Consider the following 15261-nt stretch of genomic DNA (forward strand, 5'->3'; position numbering starts at 1 on the left):
CGTTTAAACTTTGCTTGCTTTGTAATGAAGGGGAGTAGACAAATGTTTGAAGAACATGCTATGTGCTACCTCATGTTTCTCCTCAACCTGTGAGTTTCATAACAGGAGGATATTATTGAAATTTAGAGTAGTCAGAGGTATACACTCTGAGGATATACATAACAGGGAGTTCTTTATACTGATTTCTTTTATATATTAGTAAACATTACGAAGCAGGGATATTTGGACATTACCAGAACATGTGATGCTACAGGGACTGCTTAGAGTAACCGCCTAACACATAAAGTGTTCTGGCTTTAAATGTAATGAGATTTGGGGAACTGAAGCTAACGTTCTGTCTACCTAACTTCCCTGTGATGGGCAAAAGCCCTCTTTTAAGGTTCTGTTGTGCTAAATGCATTCATGGCACAACTCTGTTGCCTAACAGTATTAAAGGTGGCTCATGCATATGGAAATAGGCCATTATCCACCAGATGGCATACTTCTTCGGAATAGATTTGTTTTCTAGGAAAACTTGATTTTCTTTTAGTGCTTTTCTGCTCCTCATGCAGTCAAATACAGTAGAGTCTCACTTATCCAAGCTAAACGGGCTAGCAGACGCTTGGATAAGCGAATATCTTGGATAATAAGGAGGGATTAAGGAAAAGCCTATTAAACATCAAATTAGGTTATGATTTTACAAATTAAGCACCAAAACATCATGTTTTACAACACATTTGACAGAAAAAGCAGTTCAATACACAGTAATGTTATGTTGTAATTACTGTATTTATGAATTTAGCACCAAAATATCACAATATATTGGAAACATTGACTACAAGAATGGCTTGGATAATCCAGAAACTTGGATAAGCGAGGCTTGGATAAGTGAGACTCTACTGTACATCAAGGGGAATTATGGTAGGTAGAAGGTTAGGTTTATAACCTTGTAGTGTAAAACCATGGATAATGTTTGGCAACATAGATAATGCGGTGTGGCAATCATGCGGAAGCTAAACAAGTCGGGATCTGTTCAGAGTTTGGGTGGAAGGCTACTCCGGAAACTTCATGTATGTGGTTCCAGAGAGATAATTGTAAGACATACAGTATAATAGGTTTCTTTGTGAATGGATGTACTTGGTATTTTTCATTTCTGGAGGTGGAATGCGACACATAGCCACTGCTAGGCATCAGCCATTCCCCAGCTGGAAGTGAGAGAGTGAAACTTACTAATTGAGCTTAATCACTAAGAGCTTTCTCCGTTGGTTCTTTATCTGGCTTCTTTTGCTTTCAAATAATAAAAGAAAACACCAAACCGCACTCCATTGTTTAAGGACGTCTGATTATTATCTGTCTTATAGCAGAGTAGGTGCAGCATCGGACTCAGGACTCTGGTTGAGGCTGATAGGCATCTCTCTTTTCTTGAAAGGAGAAGGAATGCGTCTTTTTGTGAATGACCCTTAATAAAGCAAAGAGGCGGCTGCAGAAATGGATTTAATTCTTTGTCATTATAGTCCTTAGTTTTCTTCTTGGCAGATAAAAATCGCAGTGGCTACTGCTGCAATTATAACCACATTCCCATTTGTACTACTTGGCTTAACAATGTACATTAGATAAGGCGTCCGATGCATTATCCTTTCCACCTGACTTGCCAGTTGTTTTGATATTCTCAAAATGTGAGAGAAGGCTTGGTTGAATAGAAATGTCCTCACTGATCTAACTTTGCTTCAAGTGTGGATTTTTAAAAATTGTGTCAGAAGTGACTTGAGAACATACTGCAAGTCGGTGGGCTGCTGTGAGTCTTTCGGGCTGTATGGCCAAGTTCGAGTAGCTTTCTCTCCTGACGTTTCGCCCACATCTGTGGCAGGCATCCACAGAGGTTATGAGTTATGTCAACAGACCTCACACCTCTGAGGATGTCTGCCATAGATGTGGGCGAAACGTCAAGAGAGAAAGCTTCTGGAACATAGCCAGACAGCCCAAAAGACTCACAGCAACCCAGTGATTCTGGCCATGAAAGCCTTCGGCAATACATTCGTTTCTGGTTTGAGAGAATTGGCCATCCACAGAGACATTGCCCAGGGGACACTCAGATGTGTTACCATCCTGTTGGGAGGCTTCTCTCATGTCCCTGTAAGCTAGAGCTGACAGATGGGAGCTCACCCCTTCTCGCGGAGTTGACCCGCCAAGCTTCAGGTCAGACAGGATAATAATAATAATAATAATAATAATAATAATAATAATAATAATAATAATATGCTGGTTTAATCTATGTAATGTTATATATCTATTATGTTTGTTTTATTGTAAATGTACTTTATTTCGTTTATTGTGGATATTTGGGCTTCGCCCCATGTTAGCCATGTTAGAGATGGAGGAGGGATATAAAAATATCATTATTATTATTATTTGCTGTGTCATACAATAAAATAATAATAATAATAATAATAACTTTATTTTTATATCCCTCCTCCATCTCTAACATGGCTAACATGGGGCAAAGCCCAAATATCCACAATAAACAAAATAAAGTATATTTACAATAAAACGAACATAATAGATTTATAACATTATATAGATTAAACCAGCATATTAACATCAATAAGTAAAACCGATCAAATCTCCTTTGACTTTGGGTGACTTTGGGCAAATCACACACTCTCAGCCTCAGAGGAAGGCATAGGCAAGTCTCCTCTGAAGAAATCTTGCCGCGAAAATACCATCTTTGCCTTAGATTCACCATACATGGGAAAGGGAACATAACAACAATAATTCAACAAAGACTTTTGAAACTTTGAACCATTTTTTCCCCGAGGGTGTGCAGCTTCCTGCTTTCAAATCAGTCACAAAACACGAGTTCCGAAGTATGAAAACATTGATGGGGCTTATAAATTTTCAGTTGTTAGTTATGATTTATGAGCTGTAAAAAGGATGTAACTTCATGGTGGTTGTTCACAAGCTTCCCTATGTAAAGCAAGTTGTCACATCAGAGTGGGGATTCTCTGAATATAGAAGGGAAGAATAAATATTGAAGAGGAACACAGCTATTCTCTGCTTTTGTCACTTTCCCACTTGTCACGGTGCCACCGAGACAACCCATGGAAATAATCAAACAGGGCTTTCCTGTTGCATGAGAATCTCTGTAGATCTTCGAAAACTATTTCTTGATTCAAGGCATTGCCGTGCTGGCTGATACCCAAACAAGGGATGGGCTGGAGATGTCAATGCCTTGGTCTTTTCATTGCTGGATGCTACTTCCCCGTGGATGTTGGGTGGTGCAATGTCAGCTAAACAGGGAATTCACAGCTATGCAGGTCATCATGTTCCTGTTCTGCTTATGGAAGTACCAAATGTTTCTGTCAGTTGCAGACAGAATGGTTTGCAATGAAGTGTTTATGCTTTTGTTATTTCATTTCCAGCCAGTGGAAAAGGCTGTAGCACAAATGGCTCTTCCTCCTTTTCAGTGCGAGGTTGAGGCTATAAAAATGTAAATAGCTGAACTTGAGCGTTCTGTATGCTGTAAAGAGAAGATGTTTCCAGCGCGCGTGTCTCTCCTCCTCCCTTTCCGTACGAAACCACTTCTAGGCAAACAGTCCTGCCTAATGTAACTACAGGGAAATTATCATTTATATAGCACAGACTAATCGGCAGGAGGATGGAGCGCTGCTGTCAGAAGACTCCAATGTTCACATCTTATTTTTATTCAATCTGTCTCTTCCTGACGTTTCTACAAACAGAATAACTGCCAAATTCTCAGAGTGATTTATAATTTTAACTTTTTTCTATTTCTGCTTAATTGTCCTTCATTTCACTTCTAAACTCGGCACCTTGTCATCATTCCGTTCTGAAGACATGACTGGAATGGGTTAGCTCTGAAGAGCTCTGTTCGCCAGGTCAGCGGATATTGAGAGTGTGGCAGCTAGTATACCCAAACAAACAAACAAACAAACGAGACTTTATTATGGTCCATGACCAGCACAGAGGCTAGTATACCTATATATGGGGCTCCTGGTGGCACAGTCTGTTAAAGTGCTGAGCTGCTGAACTTGCGGACCAAAAGGTCCCAGGTTCAAATCCTGGGAGCGGAATGAGCACCTGCTGTTAGCCCCAGCTCCTGGCAACGTAGCAGTTTGAAAACATGCCAGTGTGAGTAGATCAATAGATACTGCTCCGGCGGGAAGGTAATGGCGCTCCATGCAATCATGCTGGTCACATGACCTGGAGGTGTCTATGGACAACGCCGGCTCTTTGGCTTAGAAATGGAGATGAGCACCAACTCCCAGGGTCGGTCACGACTAGGCTTAACGTCAGGGGAAACCTTTACCTATATATATATATATATATGTGTGTGTGTGTGTGTGTGTGTGTGTGTGTGTAATGTATGTTTGTAGGACTGAGTAAACAACAAAACCACTGAACCAAATCACACCTAATTTGGCCACAAAAGACATAGTCATCCAATCTATGTCTTTCAAACAAAAAATATAGAAAAATAAAGTCCAAAGTAGAGGACGAGGAAGAGCCGTTTTGAACCCTGGCTGTCGGTCAGAAGGGTAGGCCCTGAGCCCTTTAGGCCCTGCACACTTGGTCTTCTTGCAAACCCCTCAGCCACAATGGAGCTGGGGAACAGCAACACGTAGCCGGGCACAGCTTGTGTGTGTATGTATGTGTGTGTGTGTGTGTGTGTGTGTGTGTGTGTAAATAAATAAATTATATATATATATATATACACACACACACACACACACACACACACACACACACACAATTTATTTATTTATTTATTTACAGTATTTATATTCCGCCCTTCTCACCCCGAAGGGGTCTCAGGGCGGATCACATTATATACATATAGGGCAAACATTCAATGCCTTGACATAGAACAAAGACAGAGACAAACGCAGCTCCGAGCTGGCCTCGAACTCATGACCTCTTGGTCAGAGTGATTTGTTGCAGCTGACTGCTTTATCAGCCTGCGCCACAGGCCGGGCTTTCAAGCAGCTTCTTCTGTAACCAGTGTATTATGCTCTGTGAAGTTGTAAATAAATTACTTGCATATAGTAAACGATTTTGCATCGGCAGTAGATTAAAACTAATCTCAACTTGTGTTCAGTGTTTCCCGATGAAGGAGACTTGTCACCCTCCTTATAAGACTTTTCCCTGCTTTGGAAAACCTGGCTTTTCTATGACCTCGTTAACTTGAATCATTTAATTTTAAATGCTTTTCACTATTTCCTTCTGTACGCCTCAAAAGCTTTGGATGAATCTGGGAAGTAAATCAAAGGATGCCGTGGTGTAGGGGAACGTGCCTTCTGTGGGCCGTGCGACGCTTGGTTTGAATAGTTTCCCCTGTGTTATCACAGATGTGGTGTTTACGCGTGGAAGGAGATACTTTTATTTTTTATTTATGAATGTTTTTTCCCCATTTTGGCAAGCATGTACCCACTTGTTCCCATTACATTTGGGCATGTGATTTGCATAAGCACGGTTATTCTCAGCTTTGTAGACCTCTGATGCATTTGGTGATGATATAAAGCTTGTTCGTAATTAAAACCGTTTAATCTATTGGCTTTCTTGAAAGAGCAGTTTTCTGTGGAGCCGCCTTTTTGTGTTGCTGCTAAAATAGTCAGAAACTAGTACTGGGGGCAATGCAGACCCACTTGAAAGACTGAAAAGCCTGTCGTGACCAATACTTCCCAGGAAAATAATATACTATTAAAGCACTGCATCTCCAAATTTAAGAGGTACAGTATGGAAAACCTTCTGCTACTCTATTTTCCCACAACAGTTGTAGAATATAGCACTGACTAAGGCTAAGTCAACGTGAGTTGAATTGGATCACGGGAATGTGTTGATACAGGGACTGTACCTTCTATTTTGAGCCGATTAGAGCTCTAAAATGGGTTGAAGAGGCTCTTCTTTCTGTCCCAGTACAAATTCAGGTTGGTTTGGTGGGAACAAAAGGGACAGGGCCTTCTTGGTGCCTGTTCCCAGACTTTAGAACTGTCTCCCTAAGGCAGTGGTTCCAACCTGTGGTCCGTGGACCACCAGTAGTCCGCAAGAATTATTATTATTTATTTACAACATTTCTACCCTGCCCTTCTCACCCGAGGGGACTCAGGGCAGCTTACAACAACTGGCAAAATTCAATGCCACACAAAATCAGTAAAAAAATAACATATTTAAAACCATTAATAATCTATACATATAAAAGGGTAATGAAATTTCAGCCTAGGACAAAACAACAAAACTACACATCCCAGAAACACTAAACTTGGCAGCACAATCCCTCATCCATGCCTCTATGTTCATACAACAAAAAGAAAAGAAAAATAAATTCCTAATTAGAGAGAGGGGAATAATTGTTTTTCTCCAATTGCTGCCAGTTAAAAGGCCAAGCTCCGCCCACTTGGTCTTCTAGCCACCCACTCTGCCCAGGGGACAGGCAGAGTTAGGCCTCACTTAGGCCTCTTCCCCACTGCCTATAAAATACAGATTATTTGATTTCAACTGGATTATATGGCAGTGTAGACTCAAGGCCCTTCCACACAGCTATATTACCCATTTAGAATCTTATATTATCTGCTTTGAACTCCACACTGCCATATAATCCACTTTAGTGTGCAGTCAGACACAACTGGACTTAATGTCAGGAGAACCTTAACTACCACCAATTCCTCAATACTTTATTTCCCATACCACCATACTTCGCCATAGCAATGCGTGGCCGGGCACAGCTAGTAATCCATAAAATACATTATTCAAGCTTAAAAGCATATAATTAATATGGCCCACGTTCCAACCAAAATAATAAAGCCCAACAAAAAAAATATTATTTTCTTGGTGTCATCATTTTTAGGTCTGTTCCTGGGGTTATTTGGGCTGCTGATTCCAAAAATTGCATTGGATAAACCAATCAGCTCTAGATGATTAAATATTGTTTTCTGTGGGCGAGCAGATTGCATATGTTCTGTATCGGAAACTAGAGCTGATGTGGTCTATCCAATGCAGTTTTCTGAATCGGCACCCCAAATAACCAAACCGAATCTAAAGTTGACCAAAAACTGATACGTAACCTTGCAATTGCTCTTCCTAGGTATTGGAATTTTAAACATGTTTGTTAATTGCTGTTATATTTGTTTCTTGTACATTAGAGTCTCACTTATCCAAGCTAAACAGGCCAGCAGAAGCTTGGATAAGTGAATATCTTGGAAGATAAGGAGGGATTAAGGAAAAGCCTATTAAACATCAAATTAGGTTATGATTTTACAAATTAAGCATCAAAACATCATGTTATACAACACATTTGACAGAAAAAGTAGTTCAATATGCAGTAATGTTATGTTGTAATTACTGTATTTACGAATTTAGTACCAAAATATCATGATATATTGAAAACATTGACTACAAAAATGGCTTGGATAATCCAGAAGCTTGGATAAGCAAGGCTTGGATAAGTGAGACTCTACTGTATTTAGTATTATGTATATGTATTGATTGTTTTTATGATGTGTAAACTGCTCTGAGTTCTTACTGGAAATAGAGCAGTATATAAATAAAGTTTTGTTGTTGTTGGTACTAATGTTGGAGAGCGGTCCCTGTTCAAAGTGGTCAAAAAAAGGTTGGGAACCACTGCCCTAAGGGGATTATAATGTCTCCCCTTGTTTTCTCTCTACTGTCTGACTCTTGTAAGTGACTAGCAATTTGCTTTTAATACTGTATGGTAGAGAAAGTACTCAGTATAAATGTAATATTTCTGGTGTATTTTATGTGCGGAGTGCTTCGTACAATAGAAAGAGCTTCGTAGCTGTCACTCCATAGCTCCAGGGGTATCATTTTCAGTGCGTGGTGGCTCTGGATCCTTTTTGTATGGGTTGTTTTGTCCTTGTTGTGAGACTCTTGTTTCCCAGGTGACTTTAAGAAGCTTAACCAAACAGGGCAGACTGTCCAATCCTATCTTGTCCGGCAGGCTCCCTCCCTCCTATCCTTCCGTAGGAAGGTAAAAACTTGGTTGTGGGGCCAGGCTTTCGAATAAGAATCAGCAGCATTAATTACTATTATGTATACTGGAACTCAATTGACAGACCCAGTCTTTTAAACTTGTACACGCCTATCTATATTTTATAAATGCATTTTATGAATGTTATATGTAAGTTAATTTTTTAACTGATTTATAGTGTATTGTACTGTTTTTATATGTCTGTTTTATTGTAAGCCGCCCTGAGTCCCCTGTTGGGTGAGAAGGGCGGGATATAAATATTATAAATAAATAAATAAATAAGGCACTCTTTCTCAGAAGCATCTGGCAGGGTCTGGTTGCCTTGCTTTGGAGAAGGCTTGAGATTTCCCTCCTGCCCGGACAGTGAGTTTTTAAAAATATGTGTTTGTGCAACAACGGGTTGCATTTGCCTCTTTCGGAGGCAGGCTTTGGTGTCTGGAATGCTTCCACGTGCAGACAACCCATGCCAAATTAATTTTATTTAATTATCTCCTAGGGCTAAGCTCGGATACATTTTTTTGGGTGTTAAATTTGCCATTTCTCTCTCCTCCCAACGAAATGGAGTTAATGTCCTTGTTAAAATCTGATTAAAACTAAAATTGAGTTTTTTGAAGTCTGATTATCCCATGAAATGGAATTTTTAAACCTAATTACGAATGGATTTGCATAATTTTTCAGCACCATTGAAAAGCGTTGGAATAAATTTATTAATGAAACCCTCTTCCACTGACTCCTTGGGACAGGATGGGATTGCAGGTGACTGGGAGGGTATAAGGAAAAGAGAACCCATCTCCTCTCATTTCTGATGGAGGGAAACAGAGTCAGTAAAAGACCCTCCATCCAGCTTTACTTAAAACAACAAACAACTCTTCTGTCACTTTCTGTGACATTCAATTGAATTTTTTAAATGGACACACAATCCATACAGTGGGCCTGTTCCGTCCCCCAGAGGTTTGCTTTGCATTTTTTCATAGTTGTAGAAAATAGCACCTATTTGCATTTCTTCCAGGGCTGTTGCAGATTCTGCAGCACTCTGATAGTCAACCATTAGCCGTGTTTATAGCCAGTTTGCAGAGCCTTGCTGCTATAGGCTTGTAAAGTATCTTTTTGTTCTGGAGACCCCCCCCTTTTCCTGGGGAAAGAAGGCTCCATTTTGAGAAGCCTCTTGCCTTCTAGACAAAAAGAAAAAGAATTCAGATGTGTGTGTGTGTGTGTTGCTGTCCCCCATCGCCATTGTGGCTGAGAGGTTTGCTAGAAGATGAATTGTACAGGGCCTAAAGGGGGCAGGGCCTACCCTTCTGACCGGCAACCAGGGTTGAAAACGGCTCTTCCTCGTCCTCTACTTTGGACTTTATTTTTCTATATTTTTTTGTTTGAAAGACAAGCCATCATAAGTATTGACCTGCCTTTAAAACCAGTGCCGAGCATAGACAGGGAAAGACCTGTTCTTTCTAAAAATAGTAGCTTAGCACTGGGGCAGAGAACATCTCCAGATTTCTTTGCCACTGGAAGAAGCCCTACCAACTTCGCCTCAAAAACTAGCTTTGAGTTTAGATAGTTATAGACCTTTTTGAGAGCAGCTCAGGGCTAGGGTAAAGAGGATCTCAGGATCTCTTTGCCTTTGGTGGAAGTTAACCCAGCAACTAAAGGGGAAAAGCAAGAAAGGAACATCTGCAAGGTTTTATAAGTTGACTGTTTATATTTGCAACCTTAATTACGTGTGCCAAGTCTGCCAAGGACTTTGTGAAAATAAAATTTTGTTTGATTGTTCAACTTGAAGTGCCTTTGGTTACTGGGATTTCCAGAGCTTCTAAGTAAGGCCCCTGCAGTTCACCTGGGCAAAGGAAGAAGCACATTTTAAAGCTTTAAAAGGTGCCTGGGTGTGATGGCATAGGGTCAACTGTATGTCTCAATTTCACATGCTTTAATGTTCTTAATGTTGATTCCTGTAGTATGAAATCTAAGTATCTATGACATTTATTCCACTTGGAAGACTTGGAAAATTCACAGAGAGAACATAATTTGTCAGATGCGCGCAGTTGAAACTTCTGGTATCGTGTCCCACGGGTCCTGCATTACTTAGAAAACATAGCAACTCCTCTGATTAATTTGTAATTCCTCACGAGGAAATCAGCTCCTAATGATGTTTCAAAGAGAAGTACAAATAAAAAATGAGACATGGACACACTTGTTTTCTTTTCAGTTTGGCTGAAAACCATTTATTGTTGGTACCCTTGATCTGCTGACATGAAAAATGCATCTGCCGCCTTTCCAAGATTGCATTAAACAGCGAAATGTGTTGAAACGTCATTTCCAGGAACGGAGCATGTACTGAAATGATCCGGTCCTTATCTTAATCCTCGTCGCAGGGGCCTGGGGCCGAGATGCGGAGAGTTGTAATGTTGTGCGGCTGATCTGAGCGCTGTTTCTGATCCAGGCGACTCCACCAAAGTGCCAGTTTGCTGGGGAGGGAGCTGGCAAAGGAGAACCGTAATTGCCAGCATGCCACTGTTTACATCTTTAATGCGATTACTCTCCAGCAGTTCACTTTCTATGAATGAGTCTTCAAGTCCATTTCAATTTCTTTCTGGAGCGAATGATGCATTATTTATGGAAGATAGTGATGGGACTTGGCTTCTTTTCAGAGGTTTATTATCCCCATTTAGCACTGAATGCCTTTGGCACTTGGGCGGGTGCTTATTCTTTATATTAATGTCCATGCCAATTTTTGGATGCTGCAACTTTGACTTAATCAGGACTTGGAAAAAGTTCTTTTCAAAAACTTCTGTTCTCGTGCTGGCAAAGGCATGGTGGGATCTGTAGTCAAAAATAATAACGTTTCCAAGCGTTTGAGCTCTGATCCCAAGACAATCAAATTGTCATGAAAGTGATTTCATTCCTTCTTGCATAATACAGAGGAATGTAAAACTTAAAGAGCTACATACTGATGAAATATACTATACTGCAGATCATATAACTGGGAATTAATCACAAGAGAAATATTCAGGCATTGTCATCCTCTGCAAGTAGAACTCTTGTTCATTTATGGACAAAGCATGAGGATGAATGGATCTGATTTTATGTTTGAAATGTATATTTTGTAATTCATAATGTATTTTAATAGTTTTAACTGTTTATGTGCTGTTTTTATATTGATTTGTAAAGGCATCTAATTGTTGCCACTATTGTAAGCCGCCCTGAGTCCCTTCGGGTGAGAAGGGTGGGATATAAATGTAAGAAAGAAATAATTTATAGAAAGGGAGACTATTTTACTTTTCCTTGGAAAAGTGGTTCCCAATCTTTTTTTGACCAGGGACCTCTTTGACAAGGGACCACTTTCCAGTCTCCAACCTTAGTACCAAAAGGGTTACGAATCATCTTTAGATTTAGATTTAATTTGGTTATTTGGGGTGCAGATTCAGAAAATTGCATTGGATAGACCACATCAGCTCTAGTTTCCGATACAGAACATATGCCATCCAGTAGTTGCAATATTCTGCATTTTGGCCTAGATCTATGAATTAGTCTCCTGTTTTTAACATTTTATGTCGCATGTTGATTTTAATGACTGTTTTATTGATGCTGATGTTTTTATTGTTGGGATAATTGTGTTATTGTTTTGTTATTGTTATTATATTGTTGTATCGGGCAAGGCCCCATGTAAGCCGCCCCAAGTCCCTTCGGGGAGATGGGGCGGGGTATAAAAATAAAGTTATTATTATTATTGCCATCTGCTCGCCCACAGAAAACCATATTTAATAATCTAGAGCTGATGTGGTCTATCCAATGCAATTTTCTAAATCTGCACCCCAAATAACCCCAGGAACAGGCCTAAAAACGAAGACACCAAAGTGCTCCTGCTTCCAGGTGTCACACGGAATGGCTTCTCTCAGGGAGAGAGAGGAGGAGGAGAAGCAGCAGTCAGGAGGCTTTTTGTCACATCTGCGTTTGGTGGGATAGTCCACCTCTCCCCACCCGACATCCCAGTTACTCTGGCAGTATAAGAGGGTATCACGAGACCAGTCGCTCCCGTTGCAACTGTAATATAATAATAATAATAATAATAATAATAATAATAATAACAACTTTATTTTTATATCCCGCCCCATCTCCCCGGAGGGACTCGGAACGGGTTACATGGGGCCATGCCCGACAACAATACAACAGTAGCAATAAAACAAATACCGAGAATAAAACAAATGTCGCAGCAATAAAACATCAACATCAGTAAACAGTCATAAAAGTCGGCATACAGCATAAAATAATTAAAAACAGGAAGGCTAAAAACACGGATCTGGGCCAGAGTGCAGAAAACTTCAACATGGGAGAGGTAGTTTCACAGTTAAAACAGTCAATAAAGTGCAAAATACTGTGCAGTAATGGTGAGGCTGTGGACCATATTTTAGTTCTTGGGGACCATTGGTGGTCCACGGACCACAGGTTGGGAAACACTGATCTAAGTATGTCATCCAAAGTTAACAAAAGATCAAAATAGGTATCGGTTTGATCAGATTCTTAATCTTTCTAGCCCCATGTTATCTTCTCTGATTTTGTCCAGAGGTGTTTCTCATCATTTTCCAACTGGAAAAACCAGGAATTCAACTTCAACCATAGTCCTTGTGGCTTCCTCCCAAGCAGTGAGTTGTGTAAGAAAGCCTCCCCTTAACCTACTTAACTGCCATGTGTTTTATGGAAGATGGTCCATACAGACTGCAAAATAGATTGGTTGATATCTGGAGGAAATGACAAAAAAGCATTTTGTATAGTCAAAACACGAAAGAAAGCTTTCAGGGAAAGGAAATTGCTCATTGACATAGCAGTGATGTTTGCACATTGGACATTGTGGGTTCAGTCCTGATCTTTTCCATGTAGAATGATTGCATCTCCTATTTGTAATCTTAAAGCCATGGTTCTCAACCTGTGGGTCCCCAGATATTTTGGCCTTCAACTCCCAGAAATCCTAACCGCTGGTAAACTGGCTGGGATTTTTGGGACTTGCAGGCCAAAACACCTGGGGACCCACAAAGAGACGTGGCTATTCAGGATGGATGGCGTGGAGCTAAATGGGTTAAAAATGTCCAAGGCAGTGTCTTATGTGCCTTGTAGATTGTCTCCTCTGACCTAATAATTTTAGCTGCAAAATCAAACAGACTTAAGAAAGCAGGGCATTTAATTGGATATCCTTTCTACTATGAGCCTGGCAAGACAATTTTTTTGGTGATTTACTTTGTACTTTCAGGTTAAAAGCACTGGCTGCTGACCTATTAATGAGTTTCCATGAAGGTTGTTGACCCGAACTGCAATTTGTCCTTGTTTCCAAACATGCATATTTTTTAAAAATTATACATTTAAAAATCCGCAGAGAATTGCCGCGTTTGTTTAAAGTTCTGAAAGCTTCCTTTTCATAGCTAAACAGTTCAAAGAGTGCATCTTGCTAATCAGAGGAAGAGTCTGGCCTCCCTGGGGTGGTCACACTGGTTTAATTGGAGCTCGGGCTGCTTTGAGGTCCTCTTAATCCTCCCTGAGCTAGGGAAAAGGAGTCTGAAGGCACTGGCTGTAAATCTGAAATTTCTTCATTTTATTTACATGTGTCTGGGGATGCGTGTAATTCATTTCTCCTAACGTCTTAAGCCGAGTTACCAGCTTGCAGACAGCGGAGTGAGGCTATGAGACTCAAAACGTGAAGGACTGCTGGGTGCTTGTGCATATACATGTGTTGCATATACCGTATATACTCGAGAATAAGATCAGAGTAAAATAATAAATGTAATAATAATAACAGAGTAAAATAAATGTAATAGTAGCAACAATGATAGAGAAAAATAATAAATGTAATAATACCAATAATAATAGAGAAAAATAATAAATGTAATAATACCAATAACAGAGAAAAATAATAAATGTAATAATACTAATAATAGAGAAAAATAATAAATGTTATAATACCAACAATAATAGAGAAAAATAATAAATGTAATAATACCAATAATAATGAGTCTCACTAATCCAAGCCTCGCTTATGCAAGCCTCTGGATTATCCAAGCCATTTTTGTAGTCAATGTTTTCAATATATCGTGATATTTTTGTGCTAAATTTGTAAATACAGTAATTACAACATAACATTACTGCGTATTGAACTACTTTTTCTGTCAAATTTGTTGTAAAACATGATGTTTTGGTGCTTAATTTGTGAAATCATAACCTAATTTGATGTTTAATAGGCTTTTCCTTAATCCCTCTTTATTATCCAAGATATTCGCTTATCCAAGCTTCTGCCGGCCGGTTTATGTTGGATAAGTGAGACTCTACTGTAGTAGCAACAATGATAGTGAAAAATAATAAATGTAATAATACCAATAATAATAGAGAAAAATAATAAATGTAATAATACTAATAATAATAATACTAATAATACTAATACTAATACTAATAATACTAATAATAATAGAGAAAAATAATAAATGTAATAATACTAGTAATGATAATAGAGAAAAATACTAAATGTAATAGTACCAATAATAATAGAGAAAAATAATAAATGTAATAATACCAATAATAATAGAGAAAAATAATAAATGTAATAATACCAATAATAATAGAGAAAAATAAATGTAATAATACTAATAATAATAGAGAAAAATAATAAACGTAATAATACCAATAATAATAGAGAAAAATAATAAACGTAATAATACCAATAATAATAGAGAAAAATAAATGTAATAATACTAATAATAATAGAGAAAAATAATAAACGTAATAATACCAATAATAATAGAGAAAAATAATAAATGTAATAATACCAATAATAATAGAGAAAAATAATAAATGTAATAATACTAATAATAATAATAGAGAAAAATACTAAATGTAATAGTACCAATAATAATAGAGAAAAATAATAAACGTAATAATACCAATAATAATAGAGAAAAATAATAAATGTAATAATACCAATAATACTAGAGAAAAGTAATAAACGTAATAATACCAATAATAATAGAGAAAAATAATAAACGTAATAATACCAATAATAATAGAGAAAAATAATAAATGTAATAATACCAATAATAATAGAGAAAAGTAATAAATGTAATAATACTAATAATAATAGAGAAAAATAATAAATGAACCATATATTCTCGAGTATAAGCTGACCCAAATATAAGCCAACCAGGACCCTCACCCGAGTATAAGCCGAGGGGGGCTTTTTCAGTCTTAAAAAGAGGGCTGAAAAACTAGGCTTATACTCGAGTATATACAGTAATATGTGGCATCTGACC

At 38.4% G+C, this 15261-nt stretch overlaps 1 protein-coding gene across 1 annotated transcript in view; it reads left to right on the forward strand.

Moving 5' to 3' along the window:
• The window catches only part of mad1l1 (mitotic arrest deficient 1 like 1), a 527237-nt gene that overhangs the window by 14569 nt on the left and 497407 nt on the right, over positions 1-15261 (forward strand). The gene's annotated exons all lie outside the window — the stretch shown is intronic.

Source organism: Anolis carolinensis, unplaced genomic scaffold (assembly GCF_035594765.1).
Source record: "Anolis carolinensis isolate JA03-04 unplaced genomic scaffold, rAnoCar3.1.pri scaffold_13, whole genome shotgun sequence".
NCBI classification, from domain to species: domain Eukaryota; kingdom Metazoa; phylum Chordata; class Lepidosauria; order Squamata; family Dactyloidae; genus Anolis; species Anolis carolinensis.